Source organism: Kogia breviceps, chromosome 6 (assembly GCF_026419965.1).
Source record: "Kogia breviceps isolate mKogBre1 chromosome 6, mKogBre1 haplotype 1, whole genome shotgun sequence".
NCBI lineage: Eukaryota > Metazoa > Chordata > Mammalia > Artiodactyla > Physeteridae > Kogia > Kogia breviceps.
Genome location: NC_081315.1, coordinates 92,829,853 through 92,846,548, shown reverse-complemented (window position 1 = coordinate 92,846,548; position 16,696 = coordinate 92,829,853).

Sequence of the window (16,696 nt, the reverse complement as noted above, 5' to 3'; positions counted from 1 at the left end):
CTTTTCTTTAATCTCAAGCACAGCCATAAATTGTTGCCTTTAAATATAGGACAGTAAAAGCAAGCTCACTATGTATCAAACTTTATAAGTTTTGTAGAAAATGAATGAAAATTATATGGATGTAAATTATATATGCATACATAATATATGTGTGCATATATATATATTCTTTATGACAGAATGACAGACATAATAGAATCTAAATACCACCAGTGATCTTACTGAATTTATTTATTTATTATTATTATTTTAAAAATTTTTATTGGAGTATAGTTGATTTATAATGCTGTTTTAGCTTCAGATGTACAGCAAAGTGAGTCAGTTAAATTTTACTTATTCATTCAACAAATGTGGTGTTGAATAACTACAATATTTTTAGGTACTATTAAATAACTCTGAGGTAGAGAAGAAAACAAAACAAATAAAAGTCTTTGTCCTTATAGTGTTAAATTCTAGTGGAAGAGACAATGAATAAACAATTAAATAATAAAAGGCATAAAATATCATATAGGTAAAAGGACTAAGAAGAAAGATTAACATATTATAGCAGTGAGCTGTATTGTCATATGTGAATGAGTTAAGAAAGAGACAGAAAGATACACAGAGAAAAAGTGTTCCACAAAGAGTTGATTAGGGCTTTGAGTCAGAAAGATGCTTGAATTAACCAAGGGGCAGGAAGCATACCAGTGTAACTCTAATGAAAAAAAAGTGAAGTCACATGTGATAGAGCTGGGAAGATAACTAAGAATAGAGTACATAAGGCTTTAAGACATACAAGGATTTTATATGTTGATCTGAATTTGATGTGTAATGGTCAGGTATTACCACAATAATTGTCAGTAATAAACCACCACACAATCAGTAGCATGCACAAATTAGCATATATGTTTCACTTCTACATGTGTAGGTTGGCTAGGATCCAGGAGGGTTCAGTGGGTGTGGTCCCAGGTGGTGAGTTAGGTCCAGTAGACCCAATGTTTCCTCCCTTCTCAGATTATTACATTTTACATTTGGTAGTCTGAACCTACCTCTATGTAAATGTAAATTATTATGGTGTTTATTTTCTTCTGTTTTCCCTTGGAAAAGCTATACTGAAACATGAATAATACTTGACTGTTTTACTACTGTCACACTTGTGACTAAGGCCAGGCATGGAGCTGAGGAGATGTTTAACACGTATTTGCAGACTGGCTTTCTTCTGCAGAGGTTTTTGAATTAAAGTCATTGTTAGGTGCATAGATAATTCTGATATACTCCTCTGTAATTCTCCACTCTTCAAACATGCTTTATATAAACTTTTTGAAAATAAAAACCATTCTGGTGCTTGTCTTGTATAAACTATAGCAGACACTGAATTAAATCAATACATAATGTTGCCCAGCTCTTTCACGGGTTACCCCCCAGACCAGGGATTAGCAAACTTTTTCCATAAAATGTCAGATAGTAAATATTGTATTCTTTGCCATCACAGCTGAATAACTCTGCTGTTATAACATTAAAACATCCATAGAAAATACATAAACAAATGTGTGTGGCTGTGTTCCAATTAACACTATTTACACAAAACAGGTGGAAGGCCAGATTTGGTCCATGGGTCATAGTTTGCTGACATCTGTTCCCAGAGACACACACATCACTTGTTTCCATATTACTCCTATCTACCCCTACTCCATTTTTCCATCTCGAAAAGGTTTTGCCTCCTGTAGATACAATGGATGAGTTCACAGATTTCTGTATCATAGGTTTCCTCACAGCTTCTTGTGTTGATATTTGCTTTCTGGTTGCTGTTTTGTGTCTGCTGCCACACCATATCTGCTGAGGCCAGAGCCCATGTTGAGAGCATCAGTGCCTTGGTTGAGGGTGACACATGATGATACATATATAGTTTGAATACTCCAAGTGTCAATGTAGTGCTGGTCTCAGAATCCTTAATGTAATAACCTGTAGGTATTCTGTCCACAAATGGAAAAATCACCTCTCTCTGACATGTAGTTCTCATGTAGGCATGTTTATACTACAATATCTCAAAGATTTGGTCCAGGAAAGTGACTTTTCAGTTTTTTTCTTTAACCTCTGGAATAATAACTCTAGGCTTAGACAGGGTTTAGAGGCTAAGCCAATGCAAAGGAACAAACAAAAATCATCCCTTTATTCCTCTTCAGCCAGTCTATTAGATGTGCTCAGAGAGTAGGCAGTGTACCCAGGAGGGGGCACAGAGTAGATGGTATTGGTGTTTGCTATTAGAAGATCAGTCCATGAATTCTGACAATTATAATAAACTTCAGATATAATAAACCCTAATGTCATCCACACCTGGTTGATCAAAAGTGTATTTATTAAGCTTAAAGTTTATAAGAAAGAAAGCAGAAAATGTTAATGGCAGAAGCTTTTAATCTCCTGTGGTTGTTTCTCTGGATAAGGGATGGAATATTTCTTGTTCTATCCATCTAGATTCTCTTTTGGATCAATCTCTCTACAGAGAATGCTCATAGAGACAGGTTATGGTCCTCAAAAAGGAAATATCCAGTTTTGGGGAGCAAGTTCAAGTCAGGAGAGATATTGGAAGTCTAAAAGTGGCCAAAGATTAAGCCACATTCTCCAAACTAACCTTGCATATACTTAAGCTGATATTTCATATCCATCTGTTTAATTCATCATTTATATGTTGCAAAAAGTTCTGAACTTCGGTGAAGACAAGCATGTAGTTTATTAGCTCCCTTGAACTCTAAAATGTATGATCCAGATATAAAGCCTGCTATATCAAGAGTTCAAACATATATAAGAAAAAAATAGAAAAAGACACCATTATTAATTTACAAAGCAAATTTGGTGTTCTGGTAACTTAAAATATCACAAAACAGAATAGTTGTTTTAAGTTTTGCAATTACCAAATTATAGAGATAGTTTCATTAATAATATACTTCATTATTTTCCTTTACATTACTTATATCATTTATTTTAAAAAGGATTCCAAGAGCACATATTCATTATAGAGTAATGTAAGAAATAAATGCAGAAGATATGCTGAATATTTTTCATTGCATTTACAAAATACATTTTCTTGCCCCAATTGATTTAACATATTGCACTACCTTAGGCATAATCCAGCTAGAAATAACCTAACTGGTGAAGTTGATATGTGAGCATTTTAATGGGTTTTTATTTTCTTAAATGTAACATGGAGAAACAAATGAGATTGAAAGTAATGACGCATAGTTTATTTATTTATTTTTTTTCTAGCAGAAACCATTACCTTATGAGAGTAATAAACTCTTTTAGAAATAAAGACACCTGTATTGATGGGTGTAAAAAAGAGAGAAGCAAAGTGACTACTGCACTAGTAAGATTTCATTTTTATTATTATGTTGAGCAGTTGATTTTCTTTGCCTCTTTTTATGTAGTCTCTGAGTATTTTTACTGCTGTTTTTTGTCTTTCTGTCATTCAAAATTTTTTGTCTATTTGCTCCACCCTTCAAGAAATTTTGGATGGCAAAAACAGTGACATAATTGCATGCCAAGGTCAAAATCAGAGGAATATACAGAAGCTAGTATTGTGGGAACAAACATGTTATGGAAAGATTTCAGGTGACTCACTGCTAGGCTTGCATTATTAATGGTTCTCTTCAAATTAATTTTTCAGTCAAGTATCTGGTTCATGAAGTTTTCCTCTTGGCAAAGTATTTCTTCATTTGATTTTCATGAAATATACATTTCATGAAATAAATTTCTATTTATTAATCTGATTGGAAAAAGCAGATATATGGCCGACAATAATTTGTATCAGTAATCAACACATTGCTAATGAATATTGTATTATACTGTTAACACTTCAATACCTTAGCAGAAAATACTTCTATATGTTACTCAGATATTGCTAGTCTTTGAAAGTCAAAAGAAATTGGAGGACTTACAGTTGTTTAAAACTATTATTATGAAATTTAAAATTATACAAGACTGTAGACATTTGAAAGCATACAAAATTGGTCTCAATTGGGGTACATACTCTGAACACTTCTTGCGAGCAATTCTTTTGTATAATTCTGTGATAAATTTATTTGCTTGTCTTTTGATCTCTTCTTACAACATTACATTTATAATGAGGTAATTAAGATAATACTATGGGAAAATTTTATAGAAATTTGTATTATATTCATTAGTGTGTATTTATTGAAAATTTAACTGTTTATATTTTACAGTGAGGTCAGAGTAATTTTTAAGTCATAAGACCTTTGTGAAGGATAGTAGAGTCCTCATGTCAAATTGGATATATTTTTGGAATGAGTACAACACTTCCTTTTAGTTAAAAAAGCAGAAAGTTAGGGGAAAATAACAGCTTCCATGAGGTTCCAGACTGATGTCTGTCATTAAACTAGCTTCATGTAACTATGGATTTGAAACATAATTCATATTGACACACATCATTAACATAGCCAGTTTGGGAACAAAGGTTATGTCATCATTACATAAGTATCCATGCAAATGAGATTCTTTGTTTTATTCAGAGGTGAGATTAATTTTTATTTTCTATTGGAAGGTCTTTTTTGCTCTCAATGTATTGCACTGGCAAACCAGTCAATATGAAGGCAAATTTAGTAGAATGCTAAATTTTAAGTGAAAGAAATTGATCTCTAAATCCAGCCTTGTTGCTTATTGTTTGACTTTTAATGAACTATTATAGCAAGTAGAAAAATAAATACTTAGTTTGGAGCCATATCCAGGTTCTTCTACTTATAAGCCACACAGCATCATAACAAATTAAACTAATATGATAATACCCAATTTATAGTATTGTTATGGGTACTTAACTAGTATATATATATATATATATATATATATATCACCTAACAGAGTGTGTGACACCTGTATCAGATACTAAGTTTAATAAATGATACCATTATTCAAAATTAAGTAGTGCATCAATTTCTGAGTTAATCCAACAATTATTCATGGTTCGCTTATGTTTTTTCTTTTATTAATTATTCAACATATAATAATATGATTATGAATTTACTTGAAGAGTTGTTGCATCAGAATGTAGAATGGGAAGAGGAAATACTAAGGATCACTGGAAGAGTGGTTGCCTAAGTGGGATCCAACTATAGCCCCAATACAGGAAAGGTTTTTTTAAAACACAGGCTCATATACCAACAACAGATATTCTTTTTTTTTTTGTTTTTGTTTTTGTTTTTGTGGTACGCGGGCCTCTCACTGTTGTGGCCTCTCCCGTTGTGGAGCACAGGCTCCGGATGCTCAGGCTCAGCGGCCACTGGTCACGGGCCCAGCTGCTCCGCGGCACGTGGGATCTTCCCGGACCGGGGCACGAACCCGTGTCCCCTGCATCGGCAGGCGGATTCTCAACCACTGCGCCACCAGGGAAGCCCCAACAACAGATATTCTTATTCACAGTGACAATACTAAGATGCACAGGTAGGTTTGGGTCCTCTGCCCCAGCTTACACAAATCTTACTGGTAAACATACCTTTGTACAGAAGCTTAAGTGTGTGCACTTTCCTTTTCAGTCTACAGAAGAATGAACTGGGAAGATATTCACTCATTTATAAATACTATCTGGGATGGGCAGTGGATGGGGATGAGAAGAGAGATGATTCTATTATTCCTCTTTCCATGCTGTTTGTTCATCCTCTTTATTCATTTCTTTCAAAAAATCCACTCATTATTCTGTTTACTATAATAAATGTGAAAGTAACAACAATGGCACCTAATTTCATCATTTATTCATATAACCCATATTGACTTAAACATGTAAAAAATTCCATTGACATTGAAATTCAGTAGGAAAGTAGAAAGGAGGAAAGTGAAAGCCTTCTCCTTTGGAGCTCATTCTTCTGTACTGAAGAGTCTAACAGGACTCCAGAGGACCTGTGCTACCCTGCCATGTCCCTGAGCCATTCTTTTAACAGTTTTTTTGTTTGTCTATACCCCCTCCCCAAACCTACCACCCTAATTCTGCCTCCTTCTTAAATATATCAGTAGCATTTAGATTCTCAAGTGAGGTCAGTTGGTGGTATAAAGTAGAAACTAGTATTCGGCATGAGAGCTATAATTCCACATCAGTATAAATGTACCCCCTGTTTTTGTTCAGTAAGGAGTGATGGATTTCCCTTAACAAATCTAGACAGCTTGAATATTATTTTTGTGATCTCATTCAATAAATGTTTGATCTGTTCCATGACGCCCTCCCAGCTTCTATCGGTTGTCAGCAATCCTTAGGGTTCCTTAGCTTGTAGACACATCATTATAATATCTGCTTCTGTCTCCACATGGCGTTCTCCCTCCTCCACATTCTGGGACTCATAGAAAGACACCTACAGGGCTGACCATAGTCACATTTGAAAAATGTGTCAAAGAAAGGAAACGCACACACACATACACACACACACACACAACAAAACAGAAACCAGCATTACCAGTTCTCCTCCTTTTAAATATCAATACATTTCTGTCACAAGTCATCTTTGCTAGCTAATATAAAATTCCATCCCAAAACATATATTGGCCAATTTGGTACCTATGTGACAACATATATTTTCAACATAACTGTTTGATTAGTACAAAATATATCAATTAAAGATGAAAAAACTTGCTTTTTAAGGTTAGTATAGTTTTTTATTTTAAAAGGTATAGATATTATCTAGTTTCCTTTCACTTATATATTTTGCACTGAATTTTCAGTGAAGTTCTCACATAAAGCTTATTGGTGGAGTGGGGTTTGTGACGGAGTGGTTTTCATATCTATGTTGCTACATGGGTAACATTTTAAAAATACTTTTATAAAACATATTTAACATTATCTTTGTTTTTAAATTTTAGGAATCCATTGTCCTCCCATCACCATCAATTTAAATGGAGTCTTCCTTCATCTGTTAAAGGTTAGCTTTTTTTCCCTCCCTTATTTTTTCCCCTTTACATTCAATTATGTGTATACTACTCAGTAAATTCATACTGTTAAGATAAAATAGTTTTCCATTTTATCATTAAAACATAGCAAAGGGTAAGAAAATGTCTCAGCATATAGCCTAGCAGAGCATACTATGAAAAGTAGGATTATATTTGTCTAATGATTAAGAATTTTGTACTAATTTGTATTCCCAAAGTTACAAAACTGCGAATTGTTGCAGAGTATAACTTAGGTAGTGAACTCTGAGCAGAAAGAAGCCTTTTATTTCCTTTAAATTTTACATTTTTTTTTCAGGTAAGACAAGGGTATTAAGGGAAGTCCCTAATTGTGAATTAGGGGTGAGAGTTTTTGAAGAGTCAATGCAGTGCTTACATGGGGAAGAACTGTTTCAGGCACTGCATAAAACAGGGAATTCAAATGGGGGTTACAGTGCAGTGAGTTTCAGAGAGGGACTTCGTGTTTTGTTACATCTCGTTGTAAAACCATGATTCAGTGATAGACTCTCCAAGAACTTTTGGGAGTCTAGGACTTCTGAAGTTCACCAGAAACATATAACCGAAAGTCTCATATAGAATAAAATATGTGATCAGGACAACTCACATGCACTGTGGCTTCTGTTCGTTCATCAAAATGTGTTATAGGAACACTAGAGGGTTTTAATTATTTCCTGCAAGGATTTCATAGAGGCCCCAAGGTGTCACTGGCTAGAAGTATATTTGGCAAAATGTCTACAATATATCCTACTATTTGCTAGAAGATACCTGAATATCAAACTAAATCCTCAGCCAGATAGAACACTGGGGTAGTCACTGCTCCAGGGATGTGTAAAGTGTAAACACCTAGACATCTGCTAGTGGTGATTGAAAACCTGGGGATCTTGATAGTTCTCTACCTATGGTTTTTTTTTTTTTTTTTTTTTTTTTTTTTTTTTTTTTTTTTTTTTTTTTCCTGTAGTACGCGGGCCTCTCACTGTTGTGGCCTCTCCCATTGCGGAGCACAGGCTCCGGATGCGCAGGCTCAGCAGCCATGGCTCACGGGCCCAGCCGCTCCGCGGCATGTGGGATCTTCCCGGACCGGGACACGAACCTGTGTCCCCTGCATCGGCAGGTGGATTCTCAACCACTGCGCCACCAGGGAAGCCCTACCTATGGGTTTGATTGTTCCTGCTGTGTCTGGGCATATCTATGAGAGACAATGATGCTGGGAAAAGTAGGATGAGGGAAGGATAAAAGGTACTCTCACACTCATAATGCTCTTTCATTCCTAGAGAAACAAATTCTTTACTGCGATATCATGTAATGTCTTGAGAAAAGTGTTTACTGAATTTGAAGACCAACGCTTGTGAACTTTTTCATTATGAACAACTGTAAAAAATATTTGAAATGTGCTTAGGGTATATATTTTTAGCGATGAGCCACTAGGCTGATAACAAAGAACCCATCCTCTCATTCATTATTTTGGCATCAGTTTAAGACCAACTGATACTTTTATATTCACACAAGCATGTATGGATTGTTAATTAAATCTATATTTATAAACACACATATATTAAAACTATACCAAAACAAGCTTAAATATATTTCAGGTACAATCAATAAGGTAAATTACAAGTGAAAGCGAAAATAAGATATTAACTGGCTAATGGTCTTCTATTTCCTTACATATTCCCTTAGCAGTATTGAAGAATTATTTGAGTATTTGAGCAGGCACTAGATTTTATACCTTATTCAGTAAATGCTTTTGATGGTATGGCAACTATAAGATAAATTTAAGTTGTAATAGTTAAAGGTATCATAAATATAATATGCATATATATACTATTTCAATACATTTCAATTGCTCTTTAGACTTAAGAAAATTTAAATTATTTCTAAACATTTATAGTCAAATTTCTGGCAACTGATTCTAAATTAATTATAGTAAACTAAATGTTAGAAGAGTTAGTTATGAATTAGCAGAGTCCAAATAATTAATTTTCATAAGTTTACTAATAACTTCAGCAAATAAATCAGACATGACAGCTTAATGTGTTCAAACTGTTCTACATGTCATTTACTTACTGTGAATCCAATGCACATACTTTAGATTTAAGTTCTCTATACCCATTACTAAGAATAGAGTCTAGGATTTATCCCTGTGCCTTGTCCATTTTCCAAAGTCTCTCAAGCCAGCAGCAATATTTCAAACATGCAGTTTTGCATGTCTGGATAAACAATTGCTATGTTTTATGTAGATGCATTAGTTTGCTAGGGTTGCCATAACAAAATGTCACAGCCTGGGTGACTTAAACAAAAGGTTCTAAAGGATGGAAGTCCAAGATTAATGTGTTGGTATGTTTGGCTTCTCCTGAGGTCTTTTTCCTTGGCTTTCAGACTGCTGCCTTCTCACTTTATCCTTACATGGCCTTTCCTCTGTGTGTGTGCATCCCTGGTATCTCTTCTTTTTCTTATAAGAACACCAGTCATATTGGATTACGACCCCATCCTTATGACCTCATTTAACCCTAATTACATCTTAAAAGTTCCTCTCTCTAAATAGAGTCACATTGAAGGTTAGGGATTCCATATTTATTCCATCCTTTTTTTGTTTGTTTTTTAATTTTTGGTTAAATACTTGAAAATACTCACATTCTCATACCTTGGAAACTTATTTTCCTACTTTTTTTTCATTTAAAATATTCTTAGTTCTCTCAGTTTCTGAATAAAGTTTGAATGTGCAGCCATTTTTGTCTTGCTTTCTCAGTTCCTGTATACATTTCATTAAAGATCTCAATCTGGGTGTTACTAACCACTGTCGGTAAACTGTCTCTGGGCTATGCTGCACTTTTGGTTAATCTAGCATATAATGTCATATAAAAAGAATGAGACACATATACTTCTTACATATAGTAACAAGAAGAAGACTTTTCCACCTATGAATCAAGCATCACAACACAATTCTAATGCTAATACTGGAGTTGAGGAATATTATCTAATATAGCTTGAATTTATAATAATAAAATAAGATATTCTCTCCAAAATGTTCATTAAAAAGTTACCACTTTTCTCTTAAGGTTTTTCCTTAAGGTTTACAACATTTCATTAATCACTCAAGACATGCATATTTTTGAAAATAGTATCCTTTTATTCTGTACCATATATTCTGTTTTAAAATACAAAATTGAAGTAACTTTCATTTGTGATTCAATAGAATAAATGAGAAGTTTGTCTTTGTTTATAACATACACATAGACTATGTTCTTTCTTTCCTTTGCAAAATCAGGGATGTAATTTATCTGCTAAATAGCATGATTGATCCTTTCTCACTGTGGTCTTGTCTGAGTTAATAAATCAAAACATAGTTACCACCTCCAAATGTTCAGTTCTGACCCTGCAATTAGCTTTCCACTGACTCTGGCTCCTGATTATCAGCACAAACCTCTACCTTGAGTTATCCCATAATTAGTAGACAATACAGTGTCATGTGCTAAAATATCCTGTCTGGTAGAACATTTGCTAACCACTGATCTGTCACATCCCCTGGATGGATCTCATGCCCTTGTTTAGATAAGAGGATTGTCAGCTCTGCTTCCCATTATATTGACGCTAAGGTGGCATCCAAAATTTAAATGCAGCAATTAAAAGTTTTTAAAGCTTTTCTTAAATGGCACCAGGCCAAATCCTACATGCAGAATGTTTGGTTATCTTTCTTATGTATGGAAAAAAAAATTTCAAATGTTAAACAATACTGAAGGTGCTACACCAACAGACCATATGCATTGAATTTTGCTTTTATTGTGAAAAAAGAAAAGAGCAGAACTAAAACATCTCTCCAACTGAATCAGAAAAAATATACCTCTTCATTATTTGTTTTTATTGGTATTTTTATGTTATTCTTCCCTCAATTATCTGTAACTTTCTAAAAGTATTTTTCCAACTTAAGATCTCAATTTTGTATCATTTCTTAATTGTATTCTACTTGTATACATTTATAGAAATTTGTAAGAATTTTACGTTCCATATTTGGTCTTTTTGCAATATATGTGATCAAGGGGCAAGTATTAAAGGTATAAGAATTCAAAAGAAGACCATTATATTATTGATAAACTTGGTTTATCAAACTGAGGATTATCAGGCATATTTAATGAACTAACACTACTGTCAACAAAAACAAATTACAGGACTAAGAAGCTTAAGATCATATTGTAGGTAGTTAAAATATTAGTAAAAACAATTTAACCTCAGTCCTTGTCTGATTATTTTTACCATTTATTTAAAAGGATGTTCACAATTGAAAATACAGAAATGGCCAGAGGTTACATTAAAAGATGTTCATCATCATTAATCGTAAAGAAAATGCAACTTAAAACCATAATGTGCCACCTTTTAAACAAACTCAGATGCCTAAAATTAAAAACAATGGATATCCCAAATGTCAGTGAGGATATGGAATAACTGAAATGACATATTGCTCAAGGGAGTATTAAATTATATAACAACTTTCTAAGAAGATATGAGATCCCTTATAAAGTTAAACATATTATATCATCTAGCAATTCCAGTTTTAGGTATTTACCCAAAATAAAACATGTCCACACAAAGACTTTTGTGCAAATGTTCATAGCAGTTTTATTCAGTCCAAAATTGGAAATAATTCAAATGTCTACCTGCCAAGAGTAAATAAACACATTTTAGCACACTCAAAAATGGAATACTAAAGAAAAAAAAGCACTAATAATTTATGCAACACATGGATGAATACAAAACAGACACAAAAGAGCACATACAATGTGATTTCATTTTTCTTGCTTCTAAATAGGTAAACTAAATTATGGAGATATATATCAGAAAAGTGTTTCTCCTGAGGTTAAAGTGAGTTTGACTAGATAGGAGTATAAAGAACTTTCTGAGGTGATGAAATAGTTTATATTTTGATTGAGGCAGTGGCCACCTGGGTATATATATATTTGTTAAAACTCACCAAACTCACAATTAAATCTTGTGCACTTAACTGTAAGTAAATTCTATTTTGTGGAAATCTTGTGCTATATAAATATTGCCTCAATTAAAACCAACAATCATCACCATATACTAATAAACAGAATAAAGAGCAGAACTGTAACTCTCTTAATAGATTAATAAATACAATCATAATAGCAACACTCATCCTTGCATTTAGTATCTGATGATTTCTCCATTAAATAATAATAAAAAATTAGCAAGACTGTTCTGAGTATTAAAGAATTCATGCATAACATAGTACCTAGATAACAGCCAGTACTCAGTAACTTATATATTCTTGTTAGATATTATCACTTTCTAATGAAATAACTTAAGTGCTAGATTTGTCTTTATAACATTAAAAAATAGCTGTCTCCGTGTATGGACCTACAGACTGTCATACAGTGAAATCAGAAAGAGAAAAACAAATGTTGTATATTAACGCATATATGTGGAATCTAGAAAAATGGTATAGATTATCTTATTTGCAAAGCAGTAATAGAGACACAGACATAGAGAATAAATGTACAGATACCGAGGGGGAAGGTGGGGGGTGGATGAGTTGGGAGATTGGGAGTGACATATATACACTATTGATACTATGAATAAAATAGATAACTAATGAGAACCTACTGCATAGCTCAGGAAACTCTGCTAAATGCTCTGTGGTGACCTAAATCAGAAGAAAATCCAAAAAGGAGGGGAAATTTGTATACATATAGCTGATTCACTTTGCTGTACAGTAGAAACTAACACAACATGGTAAAACATCTATACTCCAATAAAAATTAATTTTAAAGTAGCTCTCTCTTATCCATAACATGGTCAAAGTCATGGTAAAAATTAAAATCGATGAGAACTGCCATTTGTTATGCCCTACAAATATTTTGGTGAATTGATCAGTAAAATAATGACATTTCTCTTTGCAAAAACTTGTACCAGAAAAAAAATAGCAAATCATGGCTGAATATACTCATTGATATAAGACTGTGATAGCCTCAGAGAGTGATTTATGTAGTGTTATCCTCAAAAATTTTTTTTTAAAATATGTAAATGTCAGAACACTTGATAAGGAAAAACTGACTAAAGAAAAATGCTACCTTAATCTGACTTACCTTCTCTCGCTTTCAGTAATTATAACTGTGTTTAAATTAAAATACTTGGTTCAAACATTTTGTTTTCTTTAAATGAAAAAAAAATCAATTTCTTGTTTATAGGGGAGAATTATAATTGATTGAACTACTTAAGCCCTTTTAAACAGTATGTCAAAAGAGAACCTTATCTGTTTGCTTTTATGTAAGTATATAATACAGCATTTTTAACTATAGTCGCTAATCTGTAATGTAAATTTTCAGGAGTTATTCATCTTGTATAACTGAAGCTTTGTATTCTTTGACTAATACCTTCCTGTTTTTCAGCTTCTCAGCCCTTGGCAATCACCATTATGCTCTCTGCTTCTATCAGTTTGACTATTTTAGATTCACTATATAAGTGGTATATGTAGTATTTGTTCTGCCTTATTTGACTTAGCATACAGTCCTCCAGGTTCGTCCGTGTTGTTGCAAAAGGCAGCATTTCCTTATTTTTTTAAAGGTTGAATAATACTCCATTGTATGTTTATACCACACTATCTTTACCCTTTCATTCATTCATGGGCATTTAGGTTGCATTTAGGTGGAGGTGATATCTTATTGGGGTTTTGATTTGCCTTTCCCTGATGCTTAGTAATGTTGAGCACCTTTGGTATACCTGGTGGCCATTTGCATAAACATACAAATGTTTATTTAGTCCCTTTGCCCATTTTAAAATTGGTTTATTTGTTTTGTTTTTGCTGTTGAGTTATAGAAGTTCCTTATATATGTTAGATTTTTATTCCCATTTGATAGTATTGGGTAGGTCTTCCAGAAAAAAAAAAAAAGTGAATAAACATGTGTATACCCATAATGCATATCTTTATTTTGTTATTGGCTGTTGTTGTGTTTTGTTTTGTTTTAACTAAGAGTGACTTTGCAACCTGGTGTAATCTCTTAAAAGTTGTGTGACCTTGGGAAAGTTATATAATGTGTGTGTGTGTGTGTGTGTGTGTACATATTTCCATTCCATATGTATGTGGATATATCTGGATATATGTATGGAATATTTCTGGATATATATCTATATCCTACATATTCTTTATCCGTGCATCCATTGATGTACACTTAGGTTGCTTCCATATCCTGGCTGTTGTGAATAATGCTGCACTAAACATTGAAATGCAGATCCCTCATTGATATCCTGTTTTCATTTCCTTTGGGTATATACCCAGAAGTGTAATTGATGGATCATATGGTAGTTTTATTTTCACTTTTTTAGGAAGCTCCATACTGCGTTATATAGTGGCTGAAGAAATTTACTTTTCCATTAAGAGTGCACAAGGATTTCTTCTTTGCATGCTTAGCAACACTTGATATTCTTTCTTTGTGATGATAACTATTCTAACAGATGTGAGTGATATCTCATTGTGGTATGGATTTCAATTTCCCTGACCATTAGTTAAGTTGAGCACTTTTCATGTCTCTGTTGGCTATTTGCATGACTTTGGAAACAGGTCTATTCAGTTTCTCTGCTCAATTTTTAATCAGATGGTTTGTTTTTTACTATTGAGTTGTGTGAGTTCTTTATATATTTTGAATATTAACCCCTTATCAGATATATGATTTGAAAATATTTTCTTTTGTTCTGTAGGTTGCCTTTTTATTTGATTGCTTATTTTCTTGGCTGTGCAGAAGTGTTTTACTTTCATGCAATCCTATTTGTACATTTTTGTTTTTGTTGTCTGTGCTTTTGGTGTCATAGCCAAAAAAATATTTGTTGCCAAAACCAATATCAAGAAGCTCTTTCCTTGTTTTCTTCTAGGGCTTTCACGACTTCAGGTCTTAAATTTTTCTTTAATCCATTTTGAGTTGATTTTTGTGTATGGTGTCAGATAGAGGTCTAGTTTCATTCTTTTGCATGTCTCTGTCCAGTTTTCTCAACACCACTATTGAAGAGACTATTCTTTCCTCATTATAGTCTTTGCTCTTTTGTCAAAAATTAGTTGACCATATATATTCGTGGATTTATTACTGGATTCTCTATTCTGTTCCATCGATCTATGTGTCTGTTTTTGTGCCAGTACAATAGTGCTTTGATTGCTATAACTTTATAATGCACTTTGAAATCAGGAAGTATTATACCTCCAGCTTTGTTGTTCTTTCTCAAGATTCCTTTGTCTATTTGGCATCTTAGGCACTTGATACTAATTTCAGAATTGTTTTTGTGAAAAAATTCCACTGGAATTTTTTTAAATGATTGATTTGAATCTATAGATTGTTTTGAGTAACATGGGCATCTTAACAATATTAATTCAATGTTATTATTCATTGGTGTTCTCCCATTTTGGGGTTTTAAATACATATATTGGGCAAATTATTTCTTATATTTCCTTTAGAGAAAGATATCTTCTTTGGATTGAAAATAAGAAGATTCATGCTTTGAAGTGTTCAGCCAGAAACTGCCTCAAAGCCTTCCAACTGGGTAGTCATTAAGTCTACTAACTCTAGACACTCAAAAATAGTTTCACCTCTTCTTTCTATGATTAGTGTAGCTTCAAAAGCCAGAATATAGCCTTGGGAACTTTGCGTTCATTGCAAAAGTGGGACAAATAATACAACCTAATATGGAATTTTAATGTTTTTCTTTCATAGACCTTGCCTTAGACATTAAATGTCAGCAACAGTGAATCAGTTGTGTGAATGTTTCTATTTAGTTGCCTTTCATGAATTTTTGTTTGTGTCAAAAGTGTAGTTGTCTTTCTTTCAAGAAGCAAGTGAAAAATATATTCAATCACAAATATTATTAGATAATTAGGTGAGTAGAATAAAATATTCTTTATTGGGATTTGGCTTTGACAAGATAAATAAACTTATTGAGTTTATCTCTTAAAATATTACCTGTAACATTCTTTAGTAATTATAACTATCAATTATAAAATTTTTTGAAAAAGAAAAGGTACCAGATGTCCTATTTTCTTTCTGTCAGAAGTTGCTACTCTCATCACGAATAGGAGCCAGTAGCAATTACACTGAAAACCAAGAGTTTCTTAACCAGGGTAATTTCCTCTATGAGGGTTTTTTGATACATGATGAATACGTATTTCACTTAGGTATCTAATGGATCCTGTCGGTGTCACCTGAATAGGTGAGCTCAGACTGTAGAGCATTGTAGGCTGATGGGAGCTTTGCTAGGTTAATGGTCCTTGGATGTTTCAGTACCAGGCATTCCTTTTTCCTCTGTACCCAACAGCCACATGTGGCCACAAATTAACATGCTCAGATAAAGCCATATTTGATATCTCAGTCTCAAGAGCGGTGAAGTCAGTAGAGTTAACATGGCAATTCAAACTTTGCCCTCTCTGTAGAGTATATCCATATTTCATAAGCTGGACACCAAATTTATGAGGCTAAATAAAGTTTAAGAGCAAGAATATAGTCATTAGGCTCAAAGGTTAGGTGAATATGGTTTAGAGTGAGATAATCTAGCCTAAAATTAACCATACAACAAATAACTTACCTTTGCTAAATATTCATTGTCTCAGGTAAAATGAATAAATTAATTTTTTGATAATAATGCATGATTCATGGGATTGTACTTGCCTGTTTTTAAGTAGGTGGGCAATGAATGCTTGCTGGTTAGAATCATGTTAAAACCTTATTATTTTTTCACATCTAAATAATTATTTGATCAATTTTCTTGGTGAGTGATTTCAAATTATTGAAAA